Here is a 15,797-nt window from a genome sequence, read left to right as displayed (position 1 = left end):
TTTTGAAATACTGCAGAATTCATATTCAGTGACGTTTCAGAAACTATGGAGAACGTTATGCACATTTCACAAGTTGGTGCTAATTGAAATGATGTCATGAAATGAATGGACTAGATTCAGGTCGTCTGTGTTGGATATTTTTGCAAGGCTTTTGACCTCTCTGCAATGTGCTCACTCAAAGTTCATTGAGAGGTTTGTTTACCTAAAACAACAGATGGGAGCAGAAGACTAACTAACTCCTATTGATTGCAGGAGAAGTTGCGGGGGGTGGCTTGCAAGTGAGAGAGAGAAAAGGACATGTGGCTGGCACTTGGAATCTGAGAGAGAGAGTGAGAAAGAGAGAGAGAGAGAGAGAGAGAGAGACAGAGAGAGAGAGAGAGAGAGAGAGAGAGAGAGAGAGAGAGAGAGAGAGAAAGAGAGAGCTGAAACAAGCCAGGAGAATCTTGTTGAAACTGAAACAGAAGCTCCAGAGTGGTGGATGGCTAGAAGTGCTATCTGTCCTCTTGGAATAAGTGCAACCGAAAGGAACTCTGTAGTAGCCTGAAAGAAAGAGATTATCATGTGGAGAACCCTGATGGGGAAAGTTTCATCAGCAGGAAATTGAGGTGATTAATGGTGGTACCTCAGTTGTGGAAATCCTGGAACAGTACATCTATCTTTGCAAACCTACAAGAACTTTCCTGTGCAGTAAATATTTACCTTTCAAGCACCAAAGCCTGGTGAACTTTATACATGTTAAATTCTGTGCACGGTATAAAAATTGCCTGCAACCATTAAATGTGGAAGAATGAGAGGTGAGATCGAAATGTGAACCAAAGAACTTTTCTTAAATTTACACACGAATTACAATTGGTGAGAAGAGGATGGATCAGTTTCTTTTTGATGAAATTCTACGTTATGAAATAATTACCTATTTTGAAACATTTAATGCAACTATGGTATAAAATAAATGAAGTTCTAGTTATTCAAGGGAAATTTTCAGGTAAAAGTCCTTTGTATCAAAATAAGATTATTCCCTTTACACATAATAATCAATTTTTGAAGTTGGGATCAAAAGTATATTAAATTTGTACAAGATTATTATGAAGCAGGTTATTTTACTTCTTTCCAAAGAATGAAAGAGAAATATAGTATTCCTTCAAACACGCTTTTTTTCTTATTATCAATTTAAACAGTTATTGTTGGATAATTTTGGACATACTTTATGGTTACCTGGTTGATTGAAGTTTGAAATTTTACTTACAGAGTGAGGTTAGAAAGGATTTAGATCTGCGATGTATTCTTTATTACAAAATAAATTGTCTAAATTGGATTTGCATAAATCTGGGTTGAAAGGGAAAAAAGATTTAGGAATAATTATTCAACAAAATGATTGGATGAATTTAGTATGACTAAAATTATAAATGTCAGGTATCTGCTACTTCATTATAATTTCATTCATCAATTATTTTTAACTCTGGAAAAACTAAGAGGATGTAATTTAATTTTTTCAGTTTTGGGTTTCAGATGTCAGAAGGAAGTAGGTTCTTTTTTAAATATTCTACATGGTGATGGTAAAACCTCTTTGGAATAGACTTAAGGAATTTTTAGAAGTAATTTTGAAAGTGAAATTTTCATTAGGTCCTTTAGTATTTTTGTTGGGAAACATTAACAGGTTGGGATTAGAATTAGGATTAAATACATGCAAAATTGCATTTTTGAGATTAGCATTAGCTGCAGTTAGAAAATGTTTAGCAATTACTTGGAAAAATGAGACTGATTTGAGTGTTCAGAGATGGCAGATGGAATTGCCCTCTACAGCCTGACAACAACTTTCCCCTCGCATAGTACCCAGTACTGAACCCAATACTTCAAATAGGGCTTCCCCAATGTTTTACACAATGGTGACATAATCTCCCAACTCTGGGACAACAGTCTGACCACTGAAGGCCAATGTGTCAATGGCCTTATTTAACAACATATTTACCTGTGATGCTACTTCCAAGGTCCAAACTAGATGCACTCCGTGCCCCTCTGCTGTACATCACTCTGGCATTGAAGTACCTGTCTAGATGCCCCTTGAGTGTTGTCCCTGATCCTGCCTCTATCATCTCCTCTGGCAGGTTATTCCAGATACCAACCACACTGTGTGTGGAAATATTTACCACTCTGAACCCAAATAAACCATTGGCCTGTCATCTTGAACCTGGGTTATTTAGTTTTAGACACCACCCCCCACCATAAAAAAGAGATTTGCTCTCTCCCTTATCGAACACTACAGCACAGAATAGACCCGTCGACCCTCATTGTGTGGCTGACCGATATATACCAACCATCAAAAAACGAAATCCTCACAACTTCATATCCCTCAATTTTTCTTTCATCCATGTGCCTGTCTAGGAGTATCAGAAATGCCCCTTATGTTCCAGCCTCCACCCCCAACCGTAGGAATGCATTCCAGGAACCCACAACTCTCAGTGTAAAAATAATGACTCCTTGTCTCCCTTAAACTTTTCTCCCTTCACTTAGCACAGATGTCCCCTGGTGTTTGCTATTTCTGCCCTGGGAAAAAAAAAGGCTCTGGCTATACACCTTAACTATGCCTCTCAGAACATTAGACCACAGAACATTAAAGAATATCAAGAGGATTTTTGGCCCTTCTAGTCTGTGCTGAGCTATTATTCTGCCTAGACCCATTGACCTGCACTCAGTCCATAGCCCTCTGTACCCGTCCCATCCATGTTCCTATCCAAATTCTTCTTCAATGTTAAAATTGAGCCCATATTCACCAGTTGAGCTGACAGCTCGTTCCACATGTCCACCACTCACTTTGTGAAGGAGTTCCCCCTCATGTTGCCCCTAAACCTATCCCTTTGCACCCTTAAACCATGTCCTCTGGTTTGTATGTTGCTTATCCTCAGTTGGAAAAGCTGACCTACATTTTCTCTGTCTGTACCTCTCATAATTTTAAATACCTCAATCAAATCTCCCCCTCTCCCCCATTATCCTATGCTCCAGTGAATAAAGTCCTAACCTGTTTAACCTTTCCCTGTAACTCCATTCCTGAGGTCCAGTCAACATCCTACTAAATCATCTCTGCACTCTTTCAATCCTATAGTTCATGACGAAAACTCCACAAAATACTCCAGATTTGTCCTCACTAATGTTTTGCACTAATTTACCATAACACCCCAACTCCTGTACTCAATATTTTGACTTCTGAAGGCCATAGTGCCATACGTTAATGTCGGTGGAATATTTTATTCAGAGTTGGTGTCAGTGCTGGGACCTCATCACCTAATGATGCCTCCCTTCTGCTCTCCCACACAGGTAGCTAATCTCGAAAACCCTCGTTTCAACTGCTCTCTCCCTCCCAGGATGGGACCGAATCAGGCTCGGCCACCCTGTCTTGCCTGGTGAGTGGCTTTAAGCCAGGCTTTGCGTTGCTGTGGTGGAGTGTGGATGAGGTCGAGACAGAGACTGGGGTGATGACAGCTGTTGAATCCCCGGACACCGACCAGTCACGCAAGCAGAGCAGTTACATGCCTGACTCTGCCGCTGCCTGGAACAAAGGATCCAACTATACCTGCATCATGAGCCACAGCTCACTGAGCTCACCTCTGCGCGTCCATCTCGCCGTTCTTCTGCACGTAATGAGGCCACGTCAGTCAGCGGAACATGCGCATTCTCAGATAGTGTCTTGAATTTCAAAGCTCAATGAAGGGCTCAAGCCCAAAATGTTGATTATGTATCTTTACCTTTGCTATATAAAGGAGTCTGGAAAAACAACCAACTGAAAAACCTCACAAAGATAAGCGTATACAGAGCCATTGTCATACACACACTCCTGTTCGGCTCCGAATCATGGGTCCTCTACCGGCATCACCTACGGCTCCTAGAACGCTTCCACCAGCGTTGTCTCCGCTCCATCCTCAACATTCATTGGAGTGCTTTCATCCCTAACGTCAAAGTACTTGAGATGGCAGAGGTCGACAGCATCGAGTCCACGCTGCTGAAGATCCAGCTGCGCTGGGTGGGTCACGTCTCCAGAATGGAGGACCATCGCCTTCCCAAGATCGTGTTATATGGCGAGCTCTCCACTGGCCACCATGACAGAGGTGCACCAAAGATGATGTACAAGGACTGCCTAAAGAAATCTCTTGGTGCCTGCCACATTGACCACCGCCAGTGGGCTGTTATCGCCTCAAACCGTGCATCTTGGCGCCTCACAGTTTGGTGGGCAGCAACCTCCTTTGAAGAAGACCGCAGAGCCCACCTCACTGACAAAAGGCAAAGGAGGAAAAACCCAACACCCAACCCCAACCAACCAATTTTCCCCTGCAGCCGCTGCAACCGTGTCTGCCTGTCCCGCATCGGACATGTCAGCCACAAACGAGCCTGCAGCTGACGTGGACTTTTTACCCCCTCCATAAATCTTCATCCGCGAAGCCAAGCCAAAGAAGATAAAGGACACTGTTTTACTTGCTGAGTTTCTCCAGTGTTGTGTATTTACTCCCACCAGAGTGTCTGGTTCTCTGCCCATGTTTTATAGCCTCTCTGGCATCTGTGTCTGACTTATGCGGCGTAATCGTGCAGAAATGTTCATTTTTATGGTCCAACACAATGCTTGATCATCTCCAAAGTCAGATTTACCTGCGTTTGTGACATGGTATTCTCTGTAGAATTGTCCTTACAGCCGCACGTTTCAACTCCTGTTGTGCGTAGAATGTGGAGAGGTGACCCTCTAGACAGCGAACTTGGTGCCATCAGATTCTGTGCAAAGCAGCTCTCAATGAAGTGGAGAAGAGGCGAATTTGTGATGGTCGTCATTGTTCAGCTCCTCGCCGTACATTCAAGGGATGGGCAGCGAGTAAGGTTGCGCTTGGGAGCCAAGCTCTGGAGAATTCTCAGGGTTCACCGCAGAGACTCAGTGATTGCTCTCTCCCTCTAGGCCCAGCGCTGCTACGGCCTCCTTACTTTCCCTCCTCCAATTCGAAGGGACAAGGCACCGAATGGGACATCGGTTCGCTGAGCACCTTCGCTCCATCCGCACCAGTGACAGGGATCTCCCAGTGGCCACCCACTTCAAGTCCACACCCCTCTCCCACACCGATATGTTTGTCCGTGCTATCATGCCCTGCCCAAGCAAGACCAACTGTAAATGGGAGGAACAACACCTAATATTCCACCGGGGCCCTCTCTGATATTTTTGGAATATTTTATTTATTCTGCATATATAATGTCAAAAATTAAGAATGTTATAGCATTAGTATAAAATAAAACATCAACAAACAGATGATGAAACTATTGATTAAAAACTAAAATACTAAAATCTTAAAACTAAAAAAACTACAAAATACAAAAAAAACCCTATTGACCCACCTGCCCCCAAAATAATCTAACTCCAAAACTAAAATAAAGAATATTTCATTATAAAACACTTACAAGTCATTCATTTGGATTCTGTCAGTTGTCACTCAAAGACGTCAAACACATTATAAATTTGTTATATTTTTAGGGAAAACTTCACTGATCAAGAAAGAATTTAATAAATCATAATTTCATTATCATTATTTTAGCATATGGACCCCAAATTTGCAAAAATAAAGAACATTTATCCCTTAATTTATCCGTAAGTTTTCCTAATGGAATACAGCTTTGAATCTCAGCGCGCCATCTCTCTAATGTTAATGAAACATCAGATTTCCATGTTACAGTGACACATTTCCTTGCTTTTACTAAAACTAACTTAACGAGCTTTAGTTGACAATCTGACAACAATAATTTAGGAGTAACACTTTCAAAATGTCCTAACCAAAGTCATTCATGATTAAAGGAAAATTTACTCCCATTATCCTTTGTAAAAATTGACTGATAGAAACCCAAAATGGGTTGACCTTTGATCAAGAACATGTAGAGTGAAAAAAAGTTCCAATTTCATTTCCACATCTAAAACATTGATCCGATAAATCCGATCTCCATCTAGAAAATTTCTGTGGTGTAATATACAATTTCTTTAAACTATATTAATTAGTTAAAAAAACAAATAATATATGACATATGCAGCAATTAAACATGTACATAAATGTTGTTTTATATATAGAAAAAACAGAAAAAAAAGCAGAAACCCCGCCTTCAGCCAACTCTCCAAAGGAGAGCTAGAAAAAAAGAAAAAAGAAAGAATATTAAAGAAAAAGTTAAAGATACATATTAAAATCTAATCAATATAAATTGAAATGTAAATATTCTGAATATAACAGCCACTTATTAATAAAAAAATTATAATTATCATGTGAAACATACATAATATTTTCCATCATTAAACAATATTTCATCTCATTATGCCATCTATTAATATCAATCATATTTGTATCTTTCCATGTACTTGCAATATATTTTTTTGCTATGGATAAAGCTAAATATACAAAAGCAAGCTGGAACTTACCTAATCCCAAACCTTTCAGAGTTTGCAAACTACCCAATAAAAATACTGTTGGATCTAAAACTATTTAAATCTTATACAGGTATTCTAAAACCGACTGAATTTTCTTCCAAAAAGATTGTATATGTATACATAACCAAACAGAATGAAAAAATGTTCCAACCATATCACCACATCTAAAACACAAATGTGATTCATGAAAACCATTTTTTTTTTTAATTTTCAGGTGTCAAAAATAATTGATGTAAAAAATTATAATTCATCATTGCATAACATGCATTTATCAATCTAGTTACACTCTCATAACAGATATCTAACCAATCATCTTCAGAAAACAATAAAACCAATATCTGCTTCCCATTTAATTTTAGAACTAGCCCAACCCTTTTTATCCATACCATCCTGTAATATTTGATACATAGATGAAATATAACCCTTCTCTGGTACCTTCTTAAGAAAAGTCTCCAATTTAGTCATTTTAGGTAAAATCATATCTCTACCAAACATACATTTTACCAAAGATCAAATTAGATAATAAAGAAATAAAGAGTTCTTATCAATACCAAAACCTTCCCTCATCTGACTAAAAGATAAAATCTTACCCTCTTTAGAAGAATCTCCCAAATTTTTCACACCTTTATATCTCCAATGCAATGTATTTGATTATGTATTGAAAAAGAAATAAGTTGATTATTATACAGTGGAGTCAAAGCCAATAATATACCCCTAGAGCCTGTCATTTTATATTTTCTTTATCCAAAACTTCATTAAATATTTTAGTATAGGCACATTATATTGTTGAAACAAATTTATATTCCATCGAAACAAAAATTGATGTATTTCAAATTCAGAAATAATTGCCATCTCAATTTTAGCCCAACTAGGAGGCAGTACCAAATCCATCAATGAACTAATACATTTAAGTTGGCCTGCTTCATAATAATTTTGAAAATGTGGTAAATGTAGTCTCCTTAACTCATATTTGTAAGTTAATTTATTCAAAGCTACTCTCGAAAATTTACCCTTCCATAAAAACTCCCTAACCATTTTATTTAAATCTCAAAAAAAAATTATCATGTAAATACGGAATAGATTGAAACAAATATTGTATACGCGGAAAGATATTCATCCTAATTGTATGTATCCTACCCATTAGATTAGTGGGTAAATCTTTCCATTTAATCAAATTGTTTTTAATTTTTTTCATTAACGGAGCATAATTTAATTTATATAAAGGTTGATAATTAACATTCAAAATTCTACCCAGATATTTAATTTGATCAGTCCACTTCAAATTAATAATAGTCTTATAAACTGAATAATCTCCTTCATTTACTGGTAATATTTCACTTTTTTCCCAATTAACTTTTTATCCAGAAAGACATCCATATTGTATTAAACATTCCTTCAAGTGCAAAAGTGACTGAGCTGGGTTTGTTAAACACACAAATACATCATCAGCAAATCAATTAATTTTATACTCCTCGTCTAAAACTTTCATACCTTGTATCTGTGTATTTTGTCTTATCAACTGTGCTAAAGGTTCAATCACTAACGCAAACAAAGCTTGTGATAAAGGACAACCTTGACGAGTTGATCGAGTTAACTTAAAGGAATCCGAAATCAAACCATTCATCAATACTCTAGCTACCGGTTTACTATATAGAGCCCTAATTCAACCAATAAAAGAAGGACCAAACTTAAATTTCTCCAAAACTTTAAACAAAAAATTCTATTCAACTCTATCAAATGCTTTTTCTGCATCTAAGGATATCACCATCGGGTGATCTAAAGATTGTTGAAATCTATTAATCAAACTAATCATGTGCAAAATGTTATCTGAAGCATATCTATTCTTTTTAAAACCTGTTTGATCCATATGAATCAACTTAGGTAAAAATTTAGCCAATCTATTCGCTAATATTTTAGCTATTATTTTATAATCTACATTTAACAATGAAATTGGTCTATATGAAGATACTTTCAAAGGATCTCTATCTTTTTTTTAGGAATTACTGTAATTAAAGCACTAGAACAAGACTCAGGTAATTCATAATGTTCTCCAACTTGACAAAATACATCCCCAAACACTGCAGATGAATCAACATAAGAAATTTTATAAAATTCAAATGGAAATCCATCATCACCAGATGATTTACCATTTGGCATTTCCAGCATAGCCATTTTAATTTCTGAAACAGTAAATGGTTCTTCTAATTCCTATATATCTGCATCGTCTAATATCGGTAAATGCAACTGTGATTTAAAAAAAAGATCAATTGATCCAGTTTCTTATTTTCCTTCATATATATACAACTTTTTTTTATAAAATGAATAAAATTCATCATTAATCTCACGAGGTAATAAGAGAATTCCATCCAACAGCATTAATAGTTCTCGAAATCAGTTCTTTCTTTCATTGCCACGCCAATATCTTATGTGTTTTCTCTCCCCATTCGTAATACCATTGTTTAGTCCTTTTAATCACACATTTAAATTGATAAGATTGCAAAGTATTATATTCCAATTTCATTCTAGATAATTCTATTTTATGATCTTCTGTAACATCTTTCTGAAATTCCGTTTTTAACTCATCAATCTGTTTCTCTAATGAAAGACTCTGATTTAATCGATTCTTTTTTATTTTAGAAGTATAACTAATTATTTGTCCTCTCAAATAGGCTTTCATAGCATCCCATAATACAAACTTACTTTGAACAGAATTAGAATTTTCTTTCAGAAAAATATTAATTTATTTTTTTCAAAAATATCAATAAATTCCATATTTTTAACAACATTGTATTACATCTTCAACAATAAGCCATTTGAATTTTCTCAGAAGTTGCCTTTGTAAAATATAACAAGGAGTGATCTGAAACCACCCGACTTTTATATTCCACTTGTTGTCATTTCCCTTGTAAATGTGCTGATACTAAGAAAAGAAGTCAGTCCTTAAAAGCGATTCATGAATAAAAGGAAAAATCTTTCTCTGTTAGATTAAGACGTCTCCAAATATCTAGCAAATTAAGATCTTTCATCAACGCTTGGACCTGAACTGCCATCTTGGATTTTTTAACTTTCTTCAGAGATTTATCTAATAAAGGTCCCAAAACACAATTAAAATCATAACCAACTAAAATATTATCATTAGCCTGACCCAAACATAAAAATGCATCTGAAATAAATATTTCATCATCTGCATTTGGGGAATAAATATTAAGTAACGTTCAAAATTCACTAAAAATCTGACAATTCAATTTAAGAATACATCCTGCCTTTTCCTCCATTGATTGCAATTCAAAAGATAAATCTTTATGTGTCAAAATTGCTACACCTTTAGCTCCAGATAAATGAAGAAGACTATACATGTCCAACCCAGTCCCTTTTTAATTTCATGTTTCCTTCACATTCAAATGTGTTTCTTGTTAAAAAGCAATATCAATTTTCATTTTCTTAATATACGCCAAGACTCGCTATGCTTAATCGGACTTTTTAATCCTCAAACATTAAAAGTAGCAAACATCGACTTTGACATATCTACTATTGTTACTAAATACCAATAATATCTTTATATAAAAACTCAAAACAACATATATAGGTCCTCCAATAGAAAAAACAATCACAAATTAAAAACTAACTAAAATGAAAATAAAAAAATAAAATGAACAGTAAAGTAACGGGCAAATCTCTCCCTCCCCAGCCAAACAGTCAATAACATCAAAATATCATAATAACAAAAAAAATAGAATAAGAGAATTCTTCTTTTCATCCAGAAGATTCCAATCTCGAAGATCCCATTTCAGAAGGAGGTAGACTCTTTCCATTCCCGTTTTTTTTCCATTTCTGCCATTGCTTCTGTCTCCAGAACAACCAGATGGGCTATGTCTTTGTCCTCTTATATCTGGCAATGAATCAGCAAAAACCATTGCTTCACGATCATTTTCAAAAAACCAAAATTGATAGTCTCCATAAAACACCTTCAACACTGCAGGGTAGCGAAAAGTAGACATAAACTTTACGCCATAAAACTTCTTTACCTGCATTGAATCGATATTAATGTTGAATGACCTCTTGACTCAAATCAGGATAAAAAAAAAGACTCTACTATTCTGAATCAATAATGGGGTTTGTCGTTGTCTCGCATTCTGTACTGCATGTCGAAGTATTGCTTCTCTGTTCAAATAACTCAAACATCGAATTATTACTGGTCTCGGTGGTTGACCAGCTGAAGGTGTTCTTCTCAAAGCTCTATGGGCTCTTTCCAGTACCAATCCCCCAAAGAAAAATTCTTGTCCTAATATTTGTGGGATCAGTCTTTAAAGAAACGAAGAGGATCTTGTTTTCACATTACTCGTTCTGCTTTGATTCTCCAAGTAATCTATTTTTTTTATTTATATCTCCTTCTCACATTCTCCTTGTTCTATGACTAATTTTTCCTCCTTCAACACTTTTTCTGTGTTAGAAGTCACTTGTTGTTTACAGTCCAAAAAAGCAGTCTGAATTTTTAAAAATTCTTCATAAGATGCATCCACATGTGTCTTAACCATATTTAATTCTGAACTTATACCAGCATTCATTTGAACCATTTCATTCATTTGAAATGTCAACAAATCCATTCCAGGTTTTATAATAGCTTGAACAATAGCATTCAATTGCATACACTGTGATTCAGTAAAGCTTAGCTCTGCTCTCTCTGACATAGTGGCAGAACAAGGTAACTGCATCTCCTGCTGCAACTCAACAGAAGGCATTTTAAAAGTTTTACTGCAGGTCTGGACTCCCAGTGACGGCACACCTACTTCCTCAGGGTGTCGCCGTTGGTCTCCCCCACATCTCATTGTTTTTTCATCAAATCACGAAGAAAATCGATTTCTTCAGATTGAAATGCTCCCTGATGCATTTCCAACAATGGAGTCGTCCTCCTGCGTGATCCCTCTGTTGAAATCGAAAGGATTTCCAAATTGGGGTCCACTTCTTGGGAACACGCACCTTCTTCTGGAGAATGGGTAATTCCAGTGCCATCTTTCACTTGGTGAATAATAGACATTTTTTTTTCAGCTCCCACATGTCGTCTTTGAGGTTTTGACAATGAAGAGATTGAGCCTGGGGCTGTATCAAATCGTCTAGGCCCCAGACCTTCAGCACTTCAAAAATGTAACTTCTTCTGCTCTTGAGGTTTAATCTTTTTACCATTAGTGGTCATAATAATTCTTTAATACTTTAAACTAAAATTTAAAAAGTTTAAACTTGAAATCAAAAAGTTAAAAAACAGGTACTTAAAAGTCTGGCCAGAGAAGTCAAGATTACATGTCTAGACTCTACGCCATCTTGCCTTGCCCCCTGGAGTAATATACAACTGATGTAAAAAATTATAATGAAGTAATCTGTAGTGTACATTAATAACATTTGTCATAACTGCTTTACACAATATCTGCCAAACTTGTTGATCTATGATCAAGTCCAAATCCCGTTCCCTTCTTTTTTTGAATGAAACAAACCTACTTTAGGTGTCTGTTCTTGTAATAACATATATGTAATTTAAATAAACTCTTTAATCATTCCATCAAACATTATTTGTTCCAAATTTGAAAGATCTTTTAAAATCATATCCCATCCTAATTTCTTTCTCATATAAACACTCAACTGAAAATAAAAAAAATAATGAATGATAATATAGACCATATTTAATCATTAATTGGTCAAAAGACATCAATCGATATCAGACTTCTAGCAAATAGCTACACATTTCCTTGAAACAACTAAAGCATGTCGTAAAAATTCAATTTAATAAATGTTTAAACTTAATTTTAAACTAACCATTCTAATATTTCCTAATAAAAATAACTGTGTCTAACAGAAGTTCAACCTTTAACACTTTCTCTGGAAATGCTTTAATTTGTATCCAAAATGACGTAACATTAATACACGGCCAAGTCGAATGAACAATAGAACCCATCCCTTTCTGACGTCTAAAACATAATTCTTAAGAAATTCAATTAAATATATTTAATATTTGAGGTATTAAATATAATTGATGTAAAAAGTTATATTGTACTTATCTGTATCTAACATTCACCAAAGAAAAGGTACAAGGACTGCCTAAAGAAATCTCTTGGTGCCTGCCACATTGACCACTGCCAGTGGGCTGATATCGCCTCAAACCGTGCATCTTGGCGCCTCACAGATTGGCGGGCAGCAACCTCCTTTGAAGAAGACTGCAGAGTCCAACTCACTGACAAAAGGCAAAGGAGGAAAAACCCAACACCCAACCCCAACCAACCAATTTTCCCCTGCAACCGCTGCAACAGTGTCTGCCTGTCCCACATCGGACTTGTCAGCCACAAACGAGCCTGCAGCTGACGTGGACATTTACCCCCTCCATAAATCTTCGTCCGCAAAGCAAAGCCAAAGAAGAAGAGAAAGAATCTTTACATAACATTCTCCAATCATCTTGATCTATTGTTTTACCTCAATGAGTTTCGCACTTTAATCTTGATTTATGAATATCTGATTTGGACATTTTCCTTTGCAGTTATTTATACATTATTGAAAGAAATTTATAAATATCCCCTTTAATAAGTAAAATTTCTAACTCAGACTGTCTAGTTAATCTTAGACTTTGACATAATTTATCAATTAAAAGCGCTTTTACTTGATGATAATAAAAAAGTATTATTTAGAATATTATATTTTTCTTTCTTTTGTTTAAAACAAATAAAATAACCAGCTACAAAACAATCTTTTATCATTTTAATCCCCATTTGATTCCATGTCTTTAAAAATTGAGTATGACAAGTAAAAGGAAAAAGTGTATTTTGATATCAAGGTATTTTACATGAAATCTTACCTTTCCCACCTATCTCATAATCTAGTGGATTCCATAATTAACTTAAATGTTTCGGTCTTGGTGCGTCCTTATTTCTAATTAATCATCTGGTGTTCCATTTATAAATAAATTTTTGATAGATTTTTCATCCATTTGAGTGAATTCTATATTGGCCAATGTTAAAGTTTTATCTCAATCAAACATTCCATTAATAAATTTCAAATGAGCAGCTTTTTAATAATTTTGAAAATGTGGAAGCTGTAAACCTCCTATTTCAAATTCCCAAGTTAATTTCTCTAAGGATTCTCTTACCATTTTCCTTTCCACAAAAATGTCCTAATTATTAAAGTTAGATCCTTAAAATTTTTGAGGTATATTGAAAGGAATGGATTGAAAGAAGTATTGATTTTAGGTAAAATATTAATCTTGATGCAATTCACTCAACCTATGAAAGTTATAGGTAAATTATTCCATTTATTCAAATCCTCTTTAATTTTATTGAATAGTGGTAAATACTTTGATTGATGAAGGCCAATTTGCCAAAAAAAACCTCTTTACAACCCTATTTACCTGTGACGTCACTTTCAGGGAATTATGCATCTGTATTCCAAATGAGCAGACCGTATTTTTTAAATGGAGAGAAAAATGAAAATACTCAGATTCAAATGGTCCTGGAAATTCTCGTGCAGGATAGTCTGAAGGTAAACTTCTAGGTTGAGACAGTGGTGACGAACGCAAATGCTATGCTGGCAGTCACTTCAAGAGGAATGGAATACAAGAGCAGGGATGTGACTTTGAGGCTTTATAAGGCATTGGTGAGATGTCACGGAGGATTGTGGGTGGTTTTGGGCTCCTCATTGAAGAAAGGATGTGCTGACATTAGAGAGGGTTCAGAGGAGGTTCACAAGGATGATTCCAGGAATGAAAATGTTATCACATGAGGAGTTTTTGTTGAACTTGGCCTGCATTCGTTAGAGTTCAGGAAAATGAAGTTAATTTTATGGAAACATTTCAAACATTGAAAGTGTGGACAGAGTAGCCGTGGAAAGGTTGTTTCCCACAATGTGAGAATTTTGGACAAGATGACACAACTTCAGGATTGAAGGACAACCTATTTGAACAGAAATGCGGAGGAATTTCTTCAGCCAGAGGCTGATGTATCTGTGGAATTTGTTACCACAGATGGGTGTGGAGGACAGGCCCTTGCGTGTATCTAAGACAGTGATTAATAGGTTCTTGATGAGCCAGGACATGGTTGTAAGGGTTTGTGTGTGTTGCACAGGTAAAGAACCAGACCAAAGTTGAGTACAAAGCATACAGTTCTTTTGGGGATGCAATCAGCGCAACAGGATGAAAATGCCAAACAAACATATACACACTTACATAATACACAAGGGGTAAATGTTCACTTCTGATAATGAGGGAGAAACTGACAGAAACTGGGAAAATTACTTAAGTACATAGATTTAACAGTCAGGGTCAAGGTGATACTACGTGACGCCACCCATTGACTGGTTCAGAAATGGCTACCTAACCTCGGGATTCACCCTAACCCAGTGCGAAAGGTACTACTGACATGTCACAAGGAGTCCAAAGAGGCAGAACAAAGGGGCAATTGGCCCTTTATAGTTCTGCAGGCAGTATTGAGAGTGGGGGTGCAATCACTCGGGACAGGCTGGACCTCATTGGCTGCTGTGGCCAATGGCTTAAAGCCAAGTGCAGGGACTCAGCATGAATTAATCGAGGTGATTCAGCTGGGCCAGTTGGGTGAAGTTGAGGGCTGAGTCCGAGCAGATTTGTTTTAGCTTTTTTTCAAGTTTCATATATTTATGAAGAGTGTTAGGTCTGCTTTGTTCATGAATGAGTGAGTCAAACACCAGACTGAGTCGAAATCAAGGTTCTTTGTTCTTTATTGCCGGATTGTAACACTTTCAACTAACAGTGTTAGTTGGAGAAGGCGCATTCTGCCGTTATCAGCAAGTGGTGTTTTTTTTATACCTCAGGATACGTACTTAGTAAATTATCATTCCATTACATTGTCCAATGAATAAACTGTTGCTATCCTTCTCTGTTAGTCTGCTGCACATCATTCTTGTTAGTGCAAAGCTTATCTTGAGTGTACAAGGTCACATCTGCATTCTGTTACTCCTTAGTACTGGGTGACTCCTTCTCCGGTCCCATCTCATGATGTTTTTACCTTACAATCCCTCCTTTGTCCTCTTTAGAGGACAATCTTGCCCTGACTACGCTACCACCACGTTACATTAGTTCGCCTACTATTGCCAAGCTCTATACGGGTTCTGTTCACGGGGTTGTTCGGCTGGTGGGCAAGGGCTCCCCCCAACCCTCTTTAGCGTATACCCCCATCCGTTTCCCGATCCCATTGCCCGTTTACAAGTTTTCTCCCCGTTTGCCCCCAAGCAAATAACTAGCTATCCCTTCTAAGCATTAGTAATTAGTTAAGATAAAAGTTAACATTCGTGCTACAGTCTATTTTATAACATCTCCTCCCTGTTGCATTCTTCATCCGACTCCAGATCGATCTCAGCA

This window comes from Narcine bancroftii, assembly GCF_036971445.1.
Source record: "Narcine bancroftii isolate sNarBan1 chromosome 5 unlocalized genomic scaffold, sNarBan1.hap1 SUPER_5_unloc_1, whole genome shotgun sequence".
NCBI classification, from domain to species: Eukaryota; Metazoa; Chordata; class Chondrichthyes; order Torpediniformes; family Narcinidae; genus Narcine; species Narcine bancroftii.
This window is presented reverse-complemented; position numbering follows the sequence as displayed.